This window comes from Bos indicus x Bos taurus, chromosome 5 (genome assembly GCF_003369695.1).
Source record: "Bos indicus x Bos taurus breed Angus x Brahman F1 hybrid chromosome 5, Bos_hybrid_MaternalHap_v2.0, whole genome shotgun sequence".
NCBI lineage: Eukaryota > Metazoa > Chordata > Mammalia > Artiodactyla > Bovidae > Bos > Bos indicus x Bos taurus.
The window spans coordinates 66,412,647-66,432,623 of NC_040080.1; the positions used below are offsets into that span (position 1 = coordinate 66,412,647).

General features: G+C 41.3%; 1 protein-coding gene across 4 annotated transcripts in view; it reads left to right on the plus strand.

The window, feature by feature from the left end:
- The first annotated feature begins 625 nt into the window (after positions 1-625).
- The window catches only part of SLC16A7 (solute carrier family 16 member 7), a 195,865-nt gene continuing 176,513 nt past the window's right edge, over positions 626-19,977 (plus strand). Inside the window, exon 1 of one of the 4 annotated variants that reach the window (XM_027542402.1) lies at positions 626-828. The gene's annotated coding sequence lies outside the window, so the exon portion shown is untranslated. Of the gene's footprint in view, positions 834-19,977 lie in introns of all 4 variants that reach the window. The other 3 variants (XM_027542403.1, XM_027542405.1, XM_027542407.1) reach the window with 3 other exon arrangements.

Consider the following 19,977-nt stretch of genomic DNA (forward strand, 5'->3'; position numbering starts at 1 on the left):
TCACATGTTTCACATTTTCAAGTCCTTTTGTGCTACTCTTCCACCCTCGGGGTAAAATTTATTTTTCCCTTAGAGTGAGTGATTCGGTGAATGAACCGAATCTCCAGCACTGCAGTGGTCCTTCTTCTTGTGCCCCCCAAAAGACTTCAGTTGAAGAATGGCCCAACACTTTAACTGCGAGCTCACAAGGAGACTCAGAATTATGTTTCCGTGCCTTGGGCCAGGTTCTTCTCTTTTTGTACGGCTTTCCCTGCCTATAGGTTGCCCTACTGCCCAGGGTACCTACACAAAGGTACCACACACCGGCTCCTAGGTTGTGCGCCAAGTACTTCGAGTAAAGCACGTCCCAACCGATGTGGAACAACAGTTCGACCAGACTTATGACTTTCTCTCAGGGTCAAAAGTAAAATCTGCAGTGCAGCGCTCCGAGCCATCAAAGTGTCTTTGACAGTTGCCTGGAGCATGCTCAGTCGGCCTGGAGTCACTGGGCTGCAGCTGGCGCCCACCCGCGGCCCCGGGTTCCCGCAAAGCCCCGGGGGATCGCCGCCGCCCTCCCCGGCCCCCTCCCCCTCGCGGAGCCCTCGCCCTCCCCATCCCCGTTCCCTCCCCGTCCCTCCCCTGGTGTCGAGGCGCGCGCTCCTCGGCATCCACTAGAGAGCTCAGCCGCCGCGCCTCCCCTCCACGCTGCCTCCTCCTCCTCCACCTCCTGCGGCGGGCGAGGACTCGTCCAGGGACATAAATAAATAAATAATTCCATTCACCCTGTGATAGCGAGGCGAACAGGCGGCGGACGGACCGCTGCAGCGCCCACCCAGTGCCGGAGACCAGGTAAAGTAAGTGACACCCCGGGAGGAAACGAGGACTAGGAGGAGGAGGGGACGCTGGCGGAGAGGAAGGCGAGCGCGCGTCTGTCACCCGAGCTGCCCGGGTGAACGGCACGAGCGTGTGAAAATAATGGCCAGTCTGTGACACGCGCTCCAAAGCCAAATTTGCCCGCGAGCCCTTATATAGACAAAAATCCCCGGAGCGGCCGCCGGAGAGCTCGCGTCACCGAAGCGCGCGGAGTGCAACGCGGGACCTGCGGGGGCGCAGTCGGGCGCGGGCTGCGGGCACGCGCGCGTCAGGGAGGGGAGTCGCGAGGGGTCCAGCGCAGAGAGCGCTCCGCGCCCGCGCGCGCTTCCGGCCGCCAGGTTCCGGCACTCGGAGCTCTGGCACCCAGGCTCCCCCGGCGCTGTTCCCCCGCACCCTCCCCCCACCCCCCGCCACTTCTTTCTTGGACCTACGAGTCTCCCTGGCAGGTTCCCACCTGGCGCTTCTCCGCAGCATCTCGCCCCGTGCCCGCCAGCATACCTGGTGGGCCGGGACTGAGAAGCTGGGTATTGGGCGGGAGTGGGGATGGGGGTGAGAATGTATAGGGAGCCTCTTCTTTTAGCAGATGGTCGCACTCAGGCTGGGAAGAAGGGACGAAATACCGGGGTCGGGGGTGGCGTAAGAGTTTTTTATGCTTTGTGTCCCAGGTAGCCTGGCGGAGGCGAGGCAGAAGGAAAGAAAGGTGTGTAAGGGAGAGACACACCCGGGGACAGAAAAGGAACGTGACTTAAACGCGGGCGGAGGAGGGCCTGCGCCTCCCGGCTGTTTTTCCTGGCAGAGCTGTGGCGCCACGCTGGGGGTGCCAGGCCCAGCCAGGTAGCGAGGAGGATAGTGAGGTGGCTCACGTGTGAACTGCCTCCTCTCTCGGGCGGATGCTGCTTGGGTGGCTCCTGTCTCCACCCCATTTTTTTCCCTAACTTCCGCGAAATTGCAGACTGGTCTTGGCAGGGCGGGGTGGGGGTTGGGGGGATTGTGAGCAAGGCCACTTTCCTGGTAGGGCTGAGGAGGGAAATTTGTGATCTACGTCAGGGAAGTTAAAATTACACACGCAACACACGCAGGAGAGGAAACGTGCGGTTTACTGTACAAGTACCTCTGGTAGTAGTAGTAAAGCTAGCCTGTCGTATCTTCTTTCTCCGGTCTGTTAAGGGGCACAGCAGGGGAGTAAAACCACCAGCAGTGATGAGGGTGGAGCTGAAAAGCGTGGGCGGAAGGAAACAGTGAGCTCTAAATGCCCTTTCCTGGCACCCAGTGCTTTATGGTAAATCCAAACTGGGAACTCGGGAGGGTGCAGACTTTCAACGGACCCTTGGCTTAACAGTGCTGTGTCATTGGAATCTCAAGTACGAAGTGTGCATTTTGGAGGAACTTGGCTGAAAAATTAGAGCTGGGTTCTGGCAGCAGAGACTGATGAGGGTTGAATGAGGTGACCCTTTCATGGCCCTGGTGAGGCAATCTTAGCCCCACTCTCTGCTTCTGAGCACATTGCGTTTAAAGCAATCTAAGTCAGCCGGCAACTGAATGATCTCAGTAAAAGGGAAAGATTACTTAAGCAACTCAGTGTGTTGTGTAACAACTCATAAAGTCAGAAATTAGTTTGTTTTTTTTTTTTTTGCAAAATTCACATCAGCAGTTTGCAGTTATGTACTCCCCTCCCCTTTGGGCTGTTTCAATAATGGTAAGTGAACGGAAATTTTAACACTTGTTTCTCAATGTCCAAATTAGTGCCCCTTCCTATAAATGCTCAGTTTATTTGTAGACGTGCATTTAGTCTTTTATAATATCTAGCTGATATTTTTGGCCTTACGCCCTCCTGAAGGGAAAAAGGGCAAAGAAACTTTAAGAAATATCCTTTATGGAGAGTTATATTCTTGGATCATGGATCAGAAGTAAAAGAAGTCTCCTGTGATTGCTTTTCATTATATATTCATTTATCAAACTTTTTTTTTTTTGAGACATTCACATGGAAAAAGGTAATTAACTTTAGAGTTAGACCTGGATTTCAAGCTCACTTCTTCACTTTTGTAAGACTAAGTAATTATTTAACAGTCTTATCCTTAGTTTTTCTTACTCATACAATGAAATTAGTGGTATCTACCCTGAAGTGCTATTGTGAGGAATAAAGTATACTGAAAACACCTGAAAAATAAACTAGCTAAGGTGGTCCAGTGATCCAGAATCCGCCTTCCAATACAGGGGACACGGATTTGATCCCTGGTCCAGGAAGATCCCATATACCTCAGGGCAACTGAGTCTGTGCACCACAACTGTTGAGCCCATGTGCTGCAACCACTGAAGCCCACTTGACCTAGAGCCCCTGCTCCTCAACAAGAGAAGCCACTGCAATGAGAAGCCTGAACACCACACTGAAGAGTAGCGCCTGCTCCTGGCAACTAGAGAGAGCACCAAAAACCCAGCACTGCCAAAAGTAAAATCTATAAAAATATATTTTGACAAAAATAAACTAGCTATTTTTGAAACCCTAAAATCACTCCAGACACTGCACTGTGGTTACAAAGATAAATAAGGTTGGAATTCTGCTCTCAAAAAAAAAAAACAACAAAAACATCTAGTCATCTGGGCTGATCTTCTTTCTGTCCTCTTTGCTGTTTGTTTCCTTCTCAATGGAAGAAGCATGTTTCTCAAGGAATTTGAAAGGATGTAGCAGTTTTAAGAAATGTAAGATGTGCTAAGAGGCACATTTGAGAAGGGCACCTTGCTTCAGAAATCTGTGTGTTCAGCCCCATCCATTTGCCCATTGACCCAGTAGAAACAAGTAACAGAGGATTTTCTGTTGTTATGAAGGCAGGACATGCCTTCCCTGAAGAATGTCTTTGCTAATGGATTTATTTCTTTTCTTTCTTTTTTTAAATTAATTAATTTATTTTATTTTATTTTTAAACTTTACATAATTGTATTAGTTTTGCCAAATATCAAAATGAATCCGCCACAGGTATACATGTGTTCCCCATCCCGAACCCTCCTCCCTCCTCCCTCCCCATACTCTCCCTCTGAGCCGTCCTAGTGCACCAGCCCCAAGCATCCAGCATCCTGCATCGAACCTGGACCGGCAACTCGTTTCCTACATGATATTTTACATGTTTCATTGCCATTCTCCCAAATCTTCCCACCCTCTCCCTCTCCCACAGAGTCCACAAGACTGTTCTATACATCAGTGTCTCTTTTGCTGTCTCGTACACCGGGTTATTGTTACCCTCTTTGTAAATTCCATATATATGTGTTAGTATACTGTATTTATGTTTTTCCTTCTGGCTTACTTCACTCTGTATAATAGGCTCCAGTTTCATCCACCTCATTAGAACTGATTCAAATGTATTCTTTTTAATGGCTGAGTAATACTCCATTGTGTATATGTACCCCAAGAGTATATTCACTATAACATTTTCTCTCTAATGCTCACCATGTTCTGGGCACCGTCTGTTACTCCTTTTATCACTTTAACAATCCTAAGAGGAGGATCTATGGATACTCACATTTACAGAAGAGGCGCAGAGAGTTAAGAAACTGACGCAAAGTGCACAGCTAGCAAGTGGCTGAGTGGGGGTGAGCCCCCAGGTAGGCTGTCTGACTTTATCCACTGAGTAGTATGGCTTTTTCTGCATGAAGCTGATTGAGGGCAGGGACTTCGTCTGTCGTGTTCTTCCTTCCTCGTGCAGTGCCTGGCAGGTGATAGTCCTGAACAACTGATTATAGAAAAAATGAAGCAAGGAGGGAGGGAGAAACAAAGGAAGAGTGAGCATCCTTTCTTGCCTACAACTCTCAGTCTGGCAGGGAATTCCTCGTGGAACTCTGCCCTGGGGGCAGGACAGTTGAGGATCTTTTTATGATTCCTTTGTTACTTACACTGTGTGAGCACAAGCATAGAAATAACTCAATATGTGGTCTCTGATTCACACTGATGTATAGCAGAAGCCCCCACAATATTGTAAAGCAGTTAGCCTCCAATAAATGTAAAAAATCCAAATCTTTCATATTTGCATTAACTCTTGTTTTAAAAGGTGCAGGGACTTCCCTGGCATTCCCAATGCAGGGGTCCGGGTTCCATCCCTGATCAAGGACCCAGATCCCACATGCCAGCCAAGTAAATAAATGTTTTATTAAAAAAAAAATACATGGTAGCTAGTGTCAGGTATTAAATATTTGGCCTTAAGACTAATAGGTTTTTGTAAAGTTCACTGGCTTATTCTTCTTAACAGATTTTTGGGAACCCTTTGAAAAGCAAAGTTTCTCAGTAGATGGCATGATAGTCCTGGATTGCATAATAAGCCATTGAATGAACTCTCATTGAGAGGTCATCATTGTTGACTTTCTCAAAACTATTTGGATCAAAGTATGTAGGGAATGTGTTGAGAAACAACTGCATACACTAAATATCTTTGAGTAATATGACTTTCTTTTACAAACTTACAGAGAAAGCTTCATTTTCTCAATAGGTCCCTGAATGGTGAATACAGGGTCCTAATCTACCTACGTGGAAGATTCACTTGTTTTTATTAACCTTTATTGAAATTCCAGATAAGTTTATGAAAATTTTACAAGGCATTTGGGTAACAACTACAAGATGCTGGTGTAAAGGTATTTTTGTTAAAAGTTTTGCACAGTTAAGATAGCCCCACAAGAAAATGACATGCTATCGGGTTTAGTAGGGCTTCCCTGGTGGCTCAGTGGTAAAGTGGGAAAGAATCCGTCTGCCAATGCAGGAGATGCGGGTTCATTCCCTAGGTTGGCGGGATACCCTGGAGAAAGAAATGGCAACACACTCCGGTATTGTTGCCTGAGAAATCCCATGGACAGAGGAGCCTGGTGGGCTACAGACCATGGATTTGCAAAAGAGTCAGACACGACTTAGCAACTAAACAACAACAATAATTTGGTTTAGTTATCTGAACTGCTGATTAATTTTTGGTCATGTTTGGAATTAAAACATGGCACTTAATAAAAAAAAATTAAAATTTTCAATGAAAGTATCTAGTATGAATGGTAACACAGAGAAATATTTGTTTAGATAAGTAAAGGTCTGTACCAAATATTGGTATTTTTAAAAAGTGTTTACATTAAATGTTGGCTGTTTCATACCTAATAGCACAATGACATGTAGTATTATTAATCATCCACACTCCTAAACAGTTTCTGATTAGAGCTAATGTATAGAAGTTATAAATTATAAGAAGCTACTCTACTAAGTAATTTATTTCTTTTGGAACTAGATTAGACATGAATAAACAGTAAAAGCAAAAAGGCATGCATTCACTTGAGAAGTTTCTAAGGGATGAACTGATTAATAATATTTGTCTGTGTTTGAAATTGATTCTCTAAAATGTCAGAAACTGAAGTTCTGTCAGTTTTTCTCAAATATACAAAAGGTACATTCAGTGATCGGCTTCCCTTGTAGCTCAGTTGGTAAAGAATCTGCCTGTAAGGCAGGAGACGCAGTTTTATTACTGGGTTGGGAGGATACCCTGGAGAAGGAAATGGCAGCCTACTCCAGTACTCTTGCCTGGAGAATCCTCTGGACAGAGGAGCCTGGTAGGCTACAGTCTATGGTGTTGCAAACAGTCAGACACAACTGAGCGACTAAACCACCACTACCACAACATTCCGTGATAAACAGTGTTTCTCAACAGGTGACAGTGTTGGCATTTTGGGCGGGGCTCTTTTGCACGGTGTAGGAATGCCGCTTTTATTGCAGGACACTTGGTGTCTGCGACCCCTGCCCTCCATATGCTGATAGTTTCCCCTTAGTCATAATTACCAAAAGTGTCCCCTGACATTGAATACACTTTTTGGAAGAAAGGTACTATATGTGATTGAAAATTATTGGCCAGTAAAATCAAATTGAAAATGTTTAAGGAAATTATCTTTGAAATTGGTCTATCTTCCAATAAGAAATTCTTCTGTGTTTTCTTCAAAGGATAAAAAGAGTTCTTCCTTGTAAGATATATTAAGTATTAATCAGGTTGTAACTGGCCTCTGAGGCTCTAAATCTTCACTGACTTCACACTATCCACAGCCTTTGGCAGTGTTGGCACCTGCTGCTTCTTAAACTCTTCTCTTGATTTCTAGGTGCTCTTTGTGTTTCTCCTACTTCTCTGATTGCTCATTAGTGGCTTCCTCTTTGACTTTCCTTTCATCTCATAGCTCAGCTAGTAAAGAATCTGCCTGCAATGCAGGAGACAATGCCCGGTTTGATTCTTGGATTGGGAAGACCCCCTGGAGAAGGGATAGGCTACTCACTCCACTACTCTTGGGCTTCCCTTGTGACTCGGATGATAAAGAATGCTCCTGCAATGCAGGAGAGCTGGATTCAATCTCTGGGTCAGGAAAATCCCCTGAAGAAGGGAATGGATACCCACTTCAATTTTCTTGCCTGGAGAATTCAATGGACAGAGGAGCCTGGCCAGCGCAAAAGGTCAGACAGGATTGAGCGACTTGCACTTCACCTACTCACTCAAGTATGTGCTCCTCAACTTCTGTTTTGAATTCTTCTCTTGTCTAAATTTGATCCATTGGCAAAGTTTGTCCTCTCTTGGACTGTGCTTTGACCTCAGTAGGAGTAACACTCAAGCCATTATCTTCAACCCTGACCTTCACATAGCTGTGGCCAGAACTTTCCAAATGCCTGCTGGACAGCTCCCCTCTTCTGTGCTGCTGACACTGCCAACACCCTGAGGTCTCTTCTGAACACTCTTCTTTCCTTCTGTTGGCTCTGCTTCTTTTATTGGTGTTAGTATTCTAATCTAGAACAAGAACCTCAAGTCCCCCACCCCCTGCCCCAGCCTTAAATTTTACAGTCAGTTGCTAAGACATTCAAAATATTTCTTTCATCAATGTCCTCTTTTCTGATGCTGCCGGAGTCCAGGCACTTTTGACATACTACTTAGACTCACATCCTAGTCTCTTAGCTGATCTCCTTGCTAATAGTTTCCCAATGTCCTAGTTAATTCTGTACGTGCCTCCAGATACTTGCACTGAAATACACCTCCCTTTCCTATATGTTAATAACACTTGTGATTCCCGTTACCTAGGTTTAAGGACCAACATTTCAATCTCTGTATTTCTGAAAATCTTTTCTAGGCTCATCTCCCACTGCTACCATCCTCAGGTCAAACTGAACTGTCCCTTGTGCCTCATTTATTTTCATTCCGTTTCCTGCCTCCCCATTTTTGGCCGTGCTGTTCTTTCATCTTAAAATGCTCTAACCTCCTGCTGTTTCCATGTCAAGCTTCAACCTTCAAAGCTGGGTATAAACACCACATCCAAATTTTCTCTGAAGCCTCTGGATAGGTACAAGAAGCTTTTTTAAGATTTCAGTATGTGTATTGCAAACTCCAGGGGACAGTAGAGGACAGATGAGCCTGGCATGCTGCAGTACATGGGGTCAGAATCAGACACGACTTAGCTACTGAACAACAACAAATGTGTACTCAGGCAGCCTGTTCTTTTAAAGGCAGTTCCAGTTGTGACTACATTCTTCTTACTTCTACCAAGGGTCCTTAGCTTTCTGGCGCCACACAAAATAAATCTTTTTCTGGGTTGACTGACAGCCTGTACATTTGTGGTGACAGCTGACATGTCTTATGTTTTCTCTATGAATGTAAAATATTCACTTTTTTATCTCTTCTTTATGTGACCTGGTTAAGCTTGTTTTTAGGGCCGATATGTTTCTGGAAGCATTCAAGTTTAGGAAAGTCAGTTTATGTACAAAATAGTTGAAGGATGAAAATGGTTGTTTATGAATATAAATGTTTGATTACTTGCTCATGATCCCACTGGCCATCAGTGTCATCTTTTTTCAGACGAAATTAGAAGGTGGGAAATAAAGGCATATAGAGAGATCTGCCTTTGGAAGGACCCACTGTTACCTCAGAGCTGAACATTTTCTTTCTGTGGCCCATTAGGCTGAGTATAATGAATGAATACATGAATAAACACTGAAAGGGAAGAAAGAAGGAAACTCATTTTAAATTCTGTTTACAATTAGAAATTAGCCTCTCAGTAAAATTATTTGTCTTTGCTGGTTAATGCCATAAGAGGTAAAGAACCTAACATGCTGTGTGTATGTTTGTGTGTATGTATAATAAGTGAATTTAGAGACTAAAGATGTGGCTCTTACATAAAGCTATAGAGATTACTTTGAGTAAAAATAGCTTGCCTTTATCCAGGACTTCTACATGCCAGGCATCATTTTACATATTCATCTTACACCTTTTTAACTAATTTAATCCTCTAAGCCTTGTGAGAAAACATTATTATGACCCTTATTTTACAGGTAAGGGAATTAGGGCCAGAGGATAAGTATCTTGCCCAAGGTTGTACATCTTGTCAGTGGAGGGATCTGGTCCTGAATCTATTAACCACAATGTACCTTCTCAATATTAGTATTTTAAAATATGCAATTCTGCACTGGATTTTAAGAGATTCTAGAGGAAGGAAGTTTGAGAAATGTTAAAAAAAATAAAAAAGACTAGTCAAGGATAACAGGACTTGATCTGTTAAAACACAGAGTTGGAAGAATGATAAGACTTCCTTACTTTTTAAAGGAAATATCTGGAACCAAACTAAAAGGCTTCAAGAAAATAATGACCTCTTATCACTTGTGGACTCAGGGAGGCTGGGGAGCCATTAAGGACTGAATAAACAATAATTCCAGAATTCGATCCCTTTAGCACAGGTAGCAAGATGATGGGGGGTGGGGGAGTGTGCATTGGGTGGCGGGACTCCTGCGGATATGCTAGGCTGTGGGCAGCGGTGGATGCATGAACAGAGGGGTGTCTGGAGAATTCTCATGGATATGTACATGTCACTTCTGCTGTGAAATGGGATTTTGAATAAAGCCTCTGACATATTTCAAGCCAGAGAATGTAATCCTTTAATAACAACTATTTATTCATCCACTGTGCTCCAGACACCGTTTTAGATGTTAGAGATGGCTGTGAATAAAACAGTAAGATCCTTTTAGTCTTGAGTCACACAAATAATGGAACCTATTTTCAAAGCAAGTTTAAGCAATTTATATCTTTCCATCAGCTTTGTGCAGAGCTCCAGTGTCGTGTTCACTGTAGTCTGTCTTAGTCTGTGGGTCTCTCTTTTCTCTTTCCCTTTTTTCTCCATCACTGTGTCACATGTTGGATCAGAGTCTTTGTGGATAGATAGACGGACCTTGGTGGAATTTTGATTTAGCCACATCTCAGCTGTTTAACCAAAATCAAGCTATGTAAACCTTCAGAGCCTCAGTTGCCTCATTTTTAAAAAATGGAAACAATAAAGCCTATATCACAGGATTGCTGCTGGAGAGTAAATAAATAATGCAGATAACATAAGGAGTAATCACAATTATTATTCTTTTATCTTTACTAATATTTTTGGTGCATTTTGAGGCAGAGCCTCTTTATTCTTGAAAAATCTGCTTCTGTGCACAGGTATTTATGAATTTTAATATTACTTTCACAGCCTGATCCAAGTAGGAAATTCAAACAACAACAAATCATTGACTTTATAGTAATATGGGTGTTTCACATATAGACAAAACTCTGAGTTTTGACACATCAGTTCATTTCATTTCAGCTGCTCAGTCATGTCAGACTCTTTGCAATCCCATGAATTGCAGCACTCCAGGCCTCCCTGTCCATCACCAACTCCTAGAGTTTACTTAAATTCATGTCCATTGAGTTGGTGATGACATCCAGCCATCTCATGCTCTGTTGTCCCCTTCTCCTCCTGCCCCCAGTCCCTCCCAGCATCAGGGTCTTTTCCAGTGAGTCAACTCTTTGCATGAGGTGGCCAAAGTACTGGAGTTTCAGCTTTAGCATCAGTCCTTCCAAAGAAATCCCAGGGCTGATCTCCTTCAGAATGGACTGGTTGGATCTCCTTGCAGTCCAAGGGACTCTCAAGAGTCTTCTCCAACACCACAGTTCAAAAACATCAATTCTTCAGTGCTCAGCTTTCTTCACAGCCCAACTCTCACATCCATACATGACTACTAGAAAAACCATAGCCTTGACTAGATGGACCTTTGTTGGCAAAGTGACGTCTCTGCTTTTTAATATGCTATCTAGGTTTGTAATAACTTTCCTTCTAAGGAGTAAGCGTCTTTTAATCTCATGGCTGCAGTCACCATCTGCAGTGATTTTGGAGCCCCCAAAAATAAAGTCTGACACTGTTTCCACTGTTTCCCCATCTATTTGCCATGAAGTGACGGGACCAGGTGCCATGATCTTAGTTTTCTGAATGTTGAGTTTCAAGCCAACTTTTTCAGTCTCCTCTTTCACTTTCATCAAGAGGCTCTTTAGTTCTTCACTTTCTGCATATCTGAGGTTATTGATATTTCTCCTGGCAATCTTGATTTCAGCTTGTGCTTCATCCAGTCCAGTATTTCTCATGATGTACTTGCATATAAGTTAAATAAGCAGGGTGACAATACACAGCCTTGACATACTCCTATCCCAATTTGGAACCTGTCTGTTGTTCCACCTCCAGTTCTAGCTGTTGCTTCTTGACCTGCATGCAGATTTCTCAGGAGACAGATCAGGTGGTCTGGTATTGCCATCTCTTTCAGAATATTCCACAGATTTTTGTGATCCACACAAAGACTTTGGCATAGTCAATAAGGCAAAAGTAGATGATGTTTTTCTGGAACTCTCTTGATTTTTTGATGATGCAGTAGATATTGGCAATTTGATCTCTAGTTCCTCTGCCTTTTCTAAAACCAGTTTGAATTTCTGAAAGTTCACGGTTCACTTACTGTTGAAGCCTGGCATGGAGAATTTTGAGCATTACTTTACTAGCATGTGAGATGAGTGCAATTGTGCGGTAGTTTGAGCATTCATTGGCATTGCCTTTCTTTGAGACTGGAATGAAAACTGACCTTTTCTAGTCCTGTGGCCCCTGCTGAGTTTTCCAGATTTGCTGGCATACTGAGGGCAGCACTTTCACAGCATCATCTTTTAGGATTTGAAACAGCTCAATTGGAATTCCATCACCTCCACTAGCTTTGTTCACAGTGATGCTTCCTAAGGCCCACTTGACTTTGCATTCCAGGATGTCTGACTCTAGGTGAATGATCACACCATTGTGATTATCTGCATCGTGAACATCTCTTTTGTATAGTTCGTCTGTGTATTCTTTCCACATCTTCTTAATATCTTCTGTTTCTGTTAGGTTATTTCTGTCCTTTATTGTGCCCATCTTTTCATGAAAAGTTCCCTTATTATCTCTAATTTCCTTGAAGAGATCTTTAGTCTTTCCCATTCTGTTGTTTTCTTCCATTTCTTTGCATTGTCACTGAGGAAGGCTTTCTTATTTCTCCTTGCTATTCTTTGGAACTCTGCATTCAAATGGGCATATCTTTCCTTTTCTCTTTTGCCTTTTGCTTCTCTTCTTTTCATAGCTGTTTGGAAGGCCTCCTCAGACAACCATTTTGTCTTTTTTGCATTTCTTTTTCTTGGGGATGGTATTGAATACTGCCTCCTGTGCAATGTCACGAACCTGCATCCATAGTTCTTAGGCACTGTGTTTATCAGATCTAATCCCTTGAATCTCTTTGTCACTTCCACTATATAATCATAAGGGATTTGATTTAGTTCATACCTGGATGGTCTAGTGGTTTTTCCTACTTTCTTAAACTTAAATCTGAATTTGGCAATAAGGAGTTCATGATCTGAGCCACAGTCAGCTCCCAGTCTTGTTTTTGCTGACTGTATAGAGCTTCTCCATCTTTGGCTGCAAAGAATGTAATCAATCTGATTTCAGTGTTGATCATCTGCTGATGTCCATGTGTAGAGTCTTCTCTTGTGTTGTTGGAAGAGGGTGTTTGCTATGACCAGTGTGTTCTCTTGGCAAAACACATACAGGAAGAGAATTCAACATTGATATTGATGCTGCAAAAATATTTAAGTGCTGAATTTTTCACATAGACACAAAATTAGTAACATCAACTGGGAATATATCCTAAAGGAGTTTTAAGATGGAAATTCCTGACTTTCTACTTAGAAGTAGTAGCACATATAAACACATTTAAAGACTGTGGGAAAGGGAAAAGCAATAGCAATTTGCTATCAGGATTTAGAGATGTTTGTTCATACTAAGATACAAACCTATGTCAACATAACTATTGTTGCACTTTTTTTTAAAGCAACATTTAAGTCCTTCCTATGTGTCTGATCTTTTAAAAATAGAATTTCTATTCTTCATTATTACCAAGTAATATATATGCAGGTCGAATAAAGGCTCAGCAAGATGAAGCTGTCCATTAGAGAACCCCAAAGGTCAGTGTCTCAGAAGATGTTTCAGTGCAGGCTGCTAATGGCAAGTAGATCTTGCTCGCATATGTTAAGTCAATTTAAATCAGTAAATAATTGAGCATTGCTCCATGAAATAATCTGCACAAAGACTCGAAAAGATTATGTCTAGGTCATCTTTCCTGATCTCCCTAAGGAGACTAATTTCAGAGACATTCTCTGTGTGGGGAGTTAAAGAACAATCAAGTAGGACTGAGTGTCAAAATGTTAGAGCAGTGATTGTCTACAACATTGGTTAACCAAGTACAGATAATCCTTGAGCCGCATCTGGCCTCCTTCCTGTTTATATAAATAAAATTTTTTTCTGGAATATAGCCACGCCCATTGGTTTCTGTGTTGTCTGTGGCAGATTGCCTGCTGCAGATTGAGTTCAATAGTTGTGATTAAATCTGCTAATCCTAAAATATTTTTCAGTTTAGAGAAAACTTTCAGTTTAGAGAAAAATCTTTCAGTTTAGCTAAAAGTATTTGTTGACCCCTGCTCTAAGATTCCAGAAGGAGACTTTGCTATGTAATGGAGTGATCAAAGAAAGCTTCAATGAAAGAAGTGGGAACGTTTTAGAGCTGAGAGATGAATAGTCTAAGTAAAATGAGATCCATAGCTCTTAACCCTGCCTCTTAAGATTCAGTTATTTGTAATGTCCTCCTTTTTCTGTAGTGCCCCTTCCTAGTACCATATGAATTCCAGGTATTTATTGTCTGGTGTCTTCAATGTAGCAATAAAATGCTTGAATGTGTTTTCCTAAAGCTATGGCCTCTTTCACGGAGAGGGCAGTGGCACCCCACTCCAGTACTCTTGCCTGGAAAATCCCATGGACGGAGGAGCCTGGTGGACTGCAGTCCATGGGGTCGCAAAGAGTCGGACACGACTGAGTGACTTCACTTTCACTTTTCACTTTCATTCATTGGAGAAGGAAATGGCAACCCACTCCAGTGTTCTTGCCTGGAGAATCCCAGGGACGGGGGAGGCTGGTGGGCTGCCGTCTATGGGGGTCGCACAGAGTCGGACACAACTGAAGCGACTTAGCAGCATGGCCTCTTTCAGAAGAAAAACAATCAATGTACCAGTTTCTTTTTCTGAACTTAAAAAGTGGCAGATACTGCAGGAATATTTGCATTATCACTAATGGATATGACAGCATAATAAGCAGATAGGAAAAGGTGAACAGTTCAGAAGAAACCTCAGGGGATATAAGACAATGTAAGCCCATCCCCCATGGACCACATTAGCATCTCTCTGGAGAGTCATCTGGCCACTGTGCCCTGGGGAAGAACATTAATTACACACAGCAATGGCCTACTACTGGAGGATTTAGTGATGTCAGATCTCAAGCTCATCTAAAAATGTTTTCCTTTTTTATTGTTAATTTTCTTAGTAACGCAGTTATTTAAAGAAAAAAAAAAAAAAAAACTTCAATAGGAAGCATGCAAAATTTATTGTTTTAAATTTATTTTTACCAATAACAGTTTTATTACTCTATTACCCTTTGTGGGCCCATTATGTACATTTGTTTTCAACCATTTCAAAAAAGGCTGTATACACTTATATAGCTGTATTACCAATTAAAAAATCTCATTCTAAATGCTTAGAAACCTAATTATTACTGTTCATTGGGATACTTCAGTATCAATGATCAAAATTATTATGCATATTTGATCTGTAACTTTCATTTAAGAGTAAATGTTCCCTCCAACTTTTTTAGGATATAATTAGTTTTAAATCGGGCTTCCCCAGTGGCTCTACAATAAAGAATCTGCCTGCCAATGAAGGAGGCAAAGGAGATACAGGTTCGATCCCAGGGTTGGGAAGATCCCCTGGAAAAGAAAACGGCAACCCAGTCCAGTATTCTTGCCTGGGAAATCCCGTGGACAGAGGAGCCTGGCGGGCTACAGTCCATGGGGTCACAGCACTATTTTAATTATTTCACATTTTATTAAACATCTTATTTTACCAGTTTTTGTCTTAAAGCAGTACTACTAACGTCTCCTCAGCTATACAGTGAGATACTGAGATGTGGTCTATAAAATCTAAATTGAAAGATGTAATTTTTTTGGTCTTCTCTTGGCATTCAAACTATTTACATACTTAGATTTTTGGAATTTGAAAAGAAAAAAGAGAAGACACATATTCAGAGATATAGCTGCAGGGGCTTACATATATCACCTCACATAATCCAGAAAGTCACTATCTGACAACATCAACAGCCCTGTTACATGGGTATCCTGTATCGTTTTCACTAATTTAGGAAGAAATGAAGCATCTGATGTGTCAGGTGGGTTAGCTCTATTTCCAAAATCCACAAAGCTCTATTTCCAAAATCCATATTTTCCCCTCTGTTCTATGTAGTCATCCCAGGTAGAGGTAGACTCCTCCCTCTCTGCACACACATTTTATAGAAAAGGGAAATTGTGGGGAAGATAATAGAGAAACAGTTAGAATTCTGTCCTTCTTGAATGTGCTGCTTTTTAAAAGAGTCCTGCTTTTAAATATGAAAATCACACCTGTAAGTCTTTCACACAAAACAAACAAAAAATTAAGAGGACAAGATAAATGTTGGCAAAATTGTATTTTGTCTCTCTTCCGTATTGTCTTAGTCCATTTGGGTTGTTGTAACAAAACACCATAGACTGGGTAGCTTATAAACATCACATTTATTTCTCAGGGTTCTAGAAGCTGAAAGTCAGAGATCAGGGTGCCAGTGTCATTGGGTGAGGGTCTGCTTCTGGGTTTCAGACTTTCAGTTGTGTCCTGGCACTGTGGAAAGGATTCTGGAGCCCTGTGAGGTCTGTATCTGTGTGCGGTTTCAGTCATGTCCAGCTCTTTGCGACTCCATCGACGGTAGCCCTCCAGTCTCCTCTGTCCTTGTGATTCTCCAGGTAAGAATACTGGAGTGGGTTGCTGTGCCCTCCTCCAGGAGATCTTCCAGGGATTGAACCTGCTTCCCTTATGTCTCCTGCAGATGGGTTCTTTACCACTAGTGCCAGCTGCGAAGCCCTGTGAGGGTATATATCAGAGTACTAATTCCATTTATGAGGGTTCCATCCTCATGACCTAAACACCTCACAAAGGCCCTACCTCCTGAAATGATCGCATTGGGCATAAAATTTGATCATGAGTTTGGGGGGCCACAAGCATTCCGACCGTAGCACGCATGAATAATCCTTCTTTCAAAAATGTCAGCTCTGTGAACTGTGCATGTTGGGATGAATGCTAGTACCAAGAAATTGAGTAGACATGGATAACACTATTTAATTAAGGCTATGTTTAAATAAATTGGGATCTGAATATTGTTCTAACCTTTTTTTTGAGTACTTGATTATGCTTTTTAAAATAGGTACATTCAGTTCCAATTATACCTTAATAAGAAAAACTATTCATGTCACATTTAAAAAAAATCTTAGTAATAATTGGTTCATTTAAGTACCATAACTTCATTATACTTGAAATTCATTGCAAGAATTCATCTTATACAGAGTTCATTTCAAAAGGACTTAGGAAGTTTCCCACTATAAGCAATTTAGCTCTTTACATAGCCTTGTTACAGGAACAGGAGCATTCAACTGTAGCATGTTGAAGACGGTGCTGTAATGAAATTCCAACATCATTGTTTTAAAATGTATTTCTTTCATAGAAGAAAAACTTCAAAATATATAATTGAGGTACTACATGTTTTAAAATGTGAGACAGTTGAATTGAATGCTATGTCTTGTTTATCCACTAACACACAATGTGAATGGGACTTTTCTTTGCCATTGACAATAGAATATAATTTGTGCATTGCAATTTAAATGTCCCTTCCTTGACCCGCAAAAGATATCCAATCAAGGAAGGGCTGGGAAAATTATAAGGTATTATTACCACCTACTGAGGACTTTCCTGGTGGTTCAGACAGTAAAGAATCCACCTGCAATGCAGGAGACCTGGGTTCGGTCCCTGGGTTAGGACGTTCCCCTGGATGAGGGCCCTGAAACCCACTCCAGTATTCTAGACTGGAGAATCCCTATGGACAGAGGAGCCTGGCAATCTACATTCCATGGAGTTGCAAAGAGTCGGACAGAATTGAGCAACTAAGCACATAAACATACCACCTACTGAATATTATTTTATAGCACAGAGTTGATGGGGGAAAAAAGGAAATGCTCCCTTGTTAACGGAACACGCGTATGAATAGTCTAGGGGCCTCCCAGGTGGCACAGTGGTAAAGAATCTGCCTGCCAGTGTAGGAGATGCAGGAGACACAGGAGATGCAGATTCCATCCCTGGGTCAGGAAGATCCTCTGGAGTAAGAAATGGTAACCCACTCCAGTATTACTGCCTGGAAAATTCCATGGGCAGGGGAGCCTGGTGGGCTATCGTCCTTGGAGTCAAAAGAGTTGGCCACAACTAAGAGACTGAGAACACACACACACAGATTCAAGTTGAAAAAATTATGATCAATAATCCTATTAAGGAGTATCAATTAATTCTGAAAACAAATGATATCCCCAAATAATGTATTGGGGTGAGAAAACTTTCTACAAGGGCTGTTTTGGCTCCTGAAATGGACCACCCATTTTTGAAATCAAGTAATTAATGATATCAAAGAAAGTGGTTCTGATATGCTCTTTATGTTATTAAAAGGCATCAGGATAATACAAGGTAGTTGAAGTGCCATGATATTTTTAAATTGAAGTATAGTTGGTGATGGACAGGGAGGCCTGGTGTGCTGCGATTCATGGAGTCGCAAAGAGTCGGACACGACTGAGCGACTGAACTGAACTGACTTACAGTATTAAGTTAGTTTCAGCTATATAGCAAAGTGATTCAGTTTTATATGTATATATATATGTATACATATATGTATATATATAGATTCTTTATCAGATTCTTTCTATTATAGGTTATTACAACATAGTAAATATAGTTCCCTGTGCTAAGTAGGTCCTTGTTGTTCATCTTTTTTATATATAGTAGTGTATATTTATTAATGCCAAACTCATAATTTATCCCCCCTTTCTCCTTTGGTAATCATAAATTTATTTTCTATGTATGTAAGTCTGTTTTTGTTTGTAAGTTCATTTGTATAACTTTTTAAGATTCCACATGTAAGTGATATCATGTATTTGTCTTTCTCTTACTTCACTTAGTATGATAATCTCTAGGCTCACTTTTAAACTTAATTTCAAAAGAGAATCAAAGTTTGTTTTTTAAAAAAAAAGTATATTATTTGCCTATGCAGACATCCCCTTTCTACATTCCTGGGAATTCTCTCAAATTCCTAGAAATCTGAAAATAAAAACACATACAACCTTGTTATTGTTTTAATTTTACAGCTTGATTTTTGTTTCCAATATATCAGTGATCACTACTAAAAACTTTATTTTCCTTCACTTGACACTGACTTTTACCTTTTCTTTTTTTTCACATTTTCTTGTAGGAGTAGTTTCCTGATAGGATTGAAAATGGGTATGTGGAGAGAAGTGTGTGCCAAGATTGGCAGACATTCAGATGCTGCATTTGTTGGCTCTGTGAAACTAGTACACCACGTAGTCACACAGTTGTGCCAATAATAATAATACCAGCAAAGTGACCAGGCATTTGTATCTTTGGTGACTGTTCCAGTTCTCATAGTGTCATGGATGCTGCTGCCATTACTCCAGAAACCCATCTTTGGCATGTTGCTGAACAAGTAGTGTCCTAAGCATCATGAAGACATTTTTGCTCCTGGCATTTATGTTTTCTGAACACATAACGTGGATTTATCTGTGAGCTTTATAAAGTGCTGGAGAGTCTAAAAAGATGTGCCCGTTGGAACCTGCATGTTGCCTCATTTTGGACCCTGGCCTGGTTCCTGCTCCATGACTTGACTCTGTTGGATCTTGGCATTGACTCTGGCCAGCACCTACTGACTGCCCTCTGAAATGCCCTTTGGCTTTACTGGAAGGGGAAACTACAGATAATAGTCATGGGAACCTAAAAGTTGCCAGAAGCCAGACTGACAAAGAAAAGCACAAAGAACATGCAACAGCATGGTGCCTAAAGTAACTGGCTTGTAGATTTACCACCCTGGGCTGTAACCTTTAGCTATCAATACATAGAGTAGGAATTTCCTTCTACAGCATTTTACTTGTCATAGAACAGAGTTGGAAGCACTTTATTAAAGTATCTACTGAAGGTAGGAAGCACTCTGATAATACCTAAATAACATCTTTTTATGGAAATTCTCTGTTTGCTTCTGACCAAACCGTTTGATCATTTACTTCAAACAAAACTGAAAAAATTAGACAGCAACAAGAATCATTTGTCATGCAATACAGATATTCTGGGTGGTCCTCTAAAAGTGCTCAATTTCTGTTTGTCGTCTATAGATAAGCTCTTCATTTTTCTTAAATTTCCTTTGACTTTTGATAGATATTTTGGTTTTTAATGAAAAAAATTCCAACATATTTTTTCATGAATACAAAAAAGGAAATATTGTGAGTTGATTTTTAAGTTATCTTATTAGCCTTTTATTGTGTAACAATTATCTTATGATCTTAAGACTACTTGTTTCTACTATTAATATTTAGTTATTCAAGTTGTCTCAAGTCAACTCTTAATAAAGGTAAAAAATAATGTTCAATAGAATGAAGAAGGGGAATTGGGTCACTTTTATTCTGGACAAAACTATAGTCAATAGAAATTAAGGGAATTTCAGCATTTACACAATAAGCCCATTACATGAGGAGAACTAAGCTATGTGTTATGTATTTCCACATTTCCTGTAACATTCAGTATATAAAAGGTAACTGGAACTCATTTCTTTTATTAT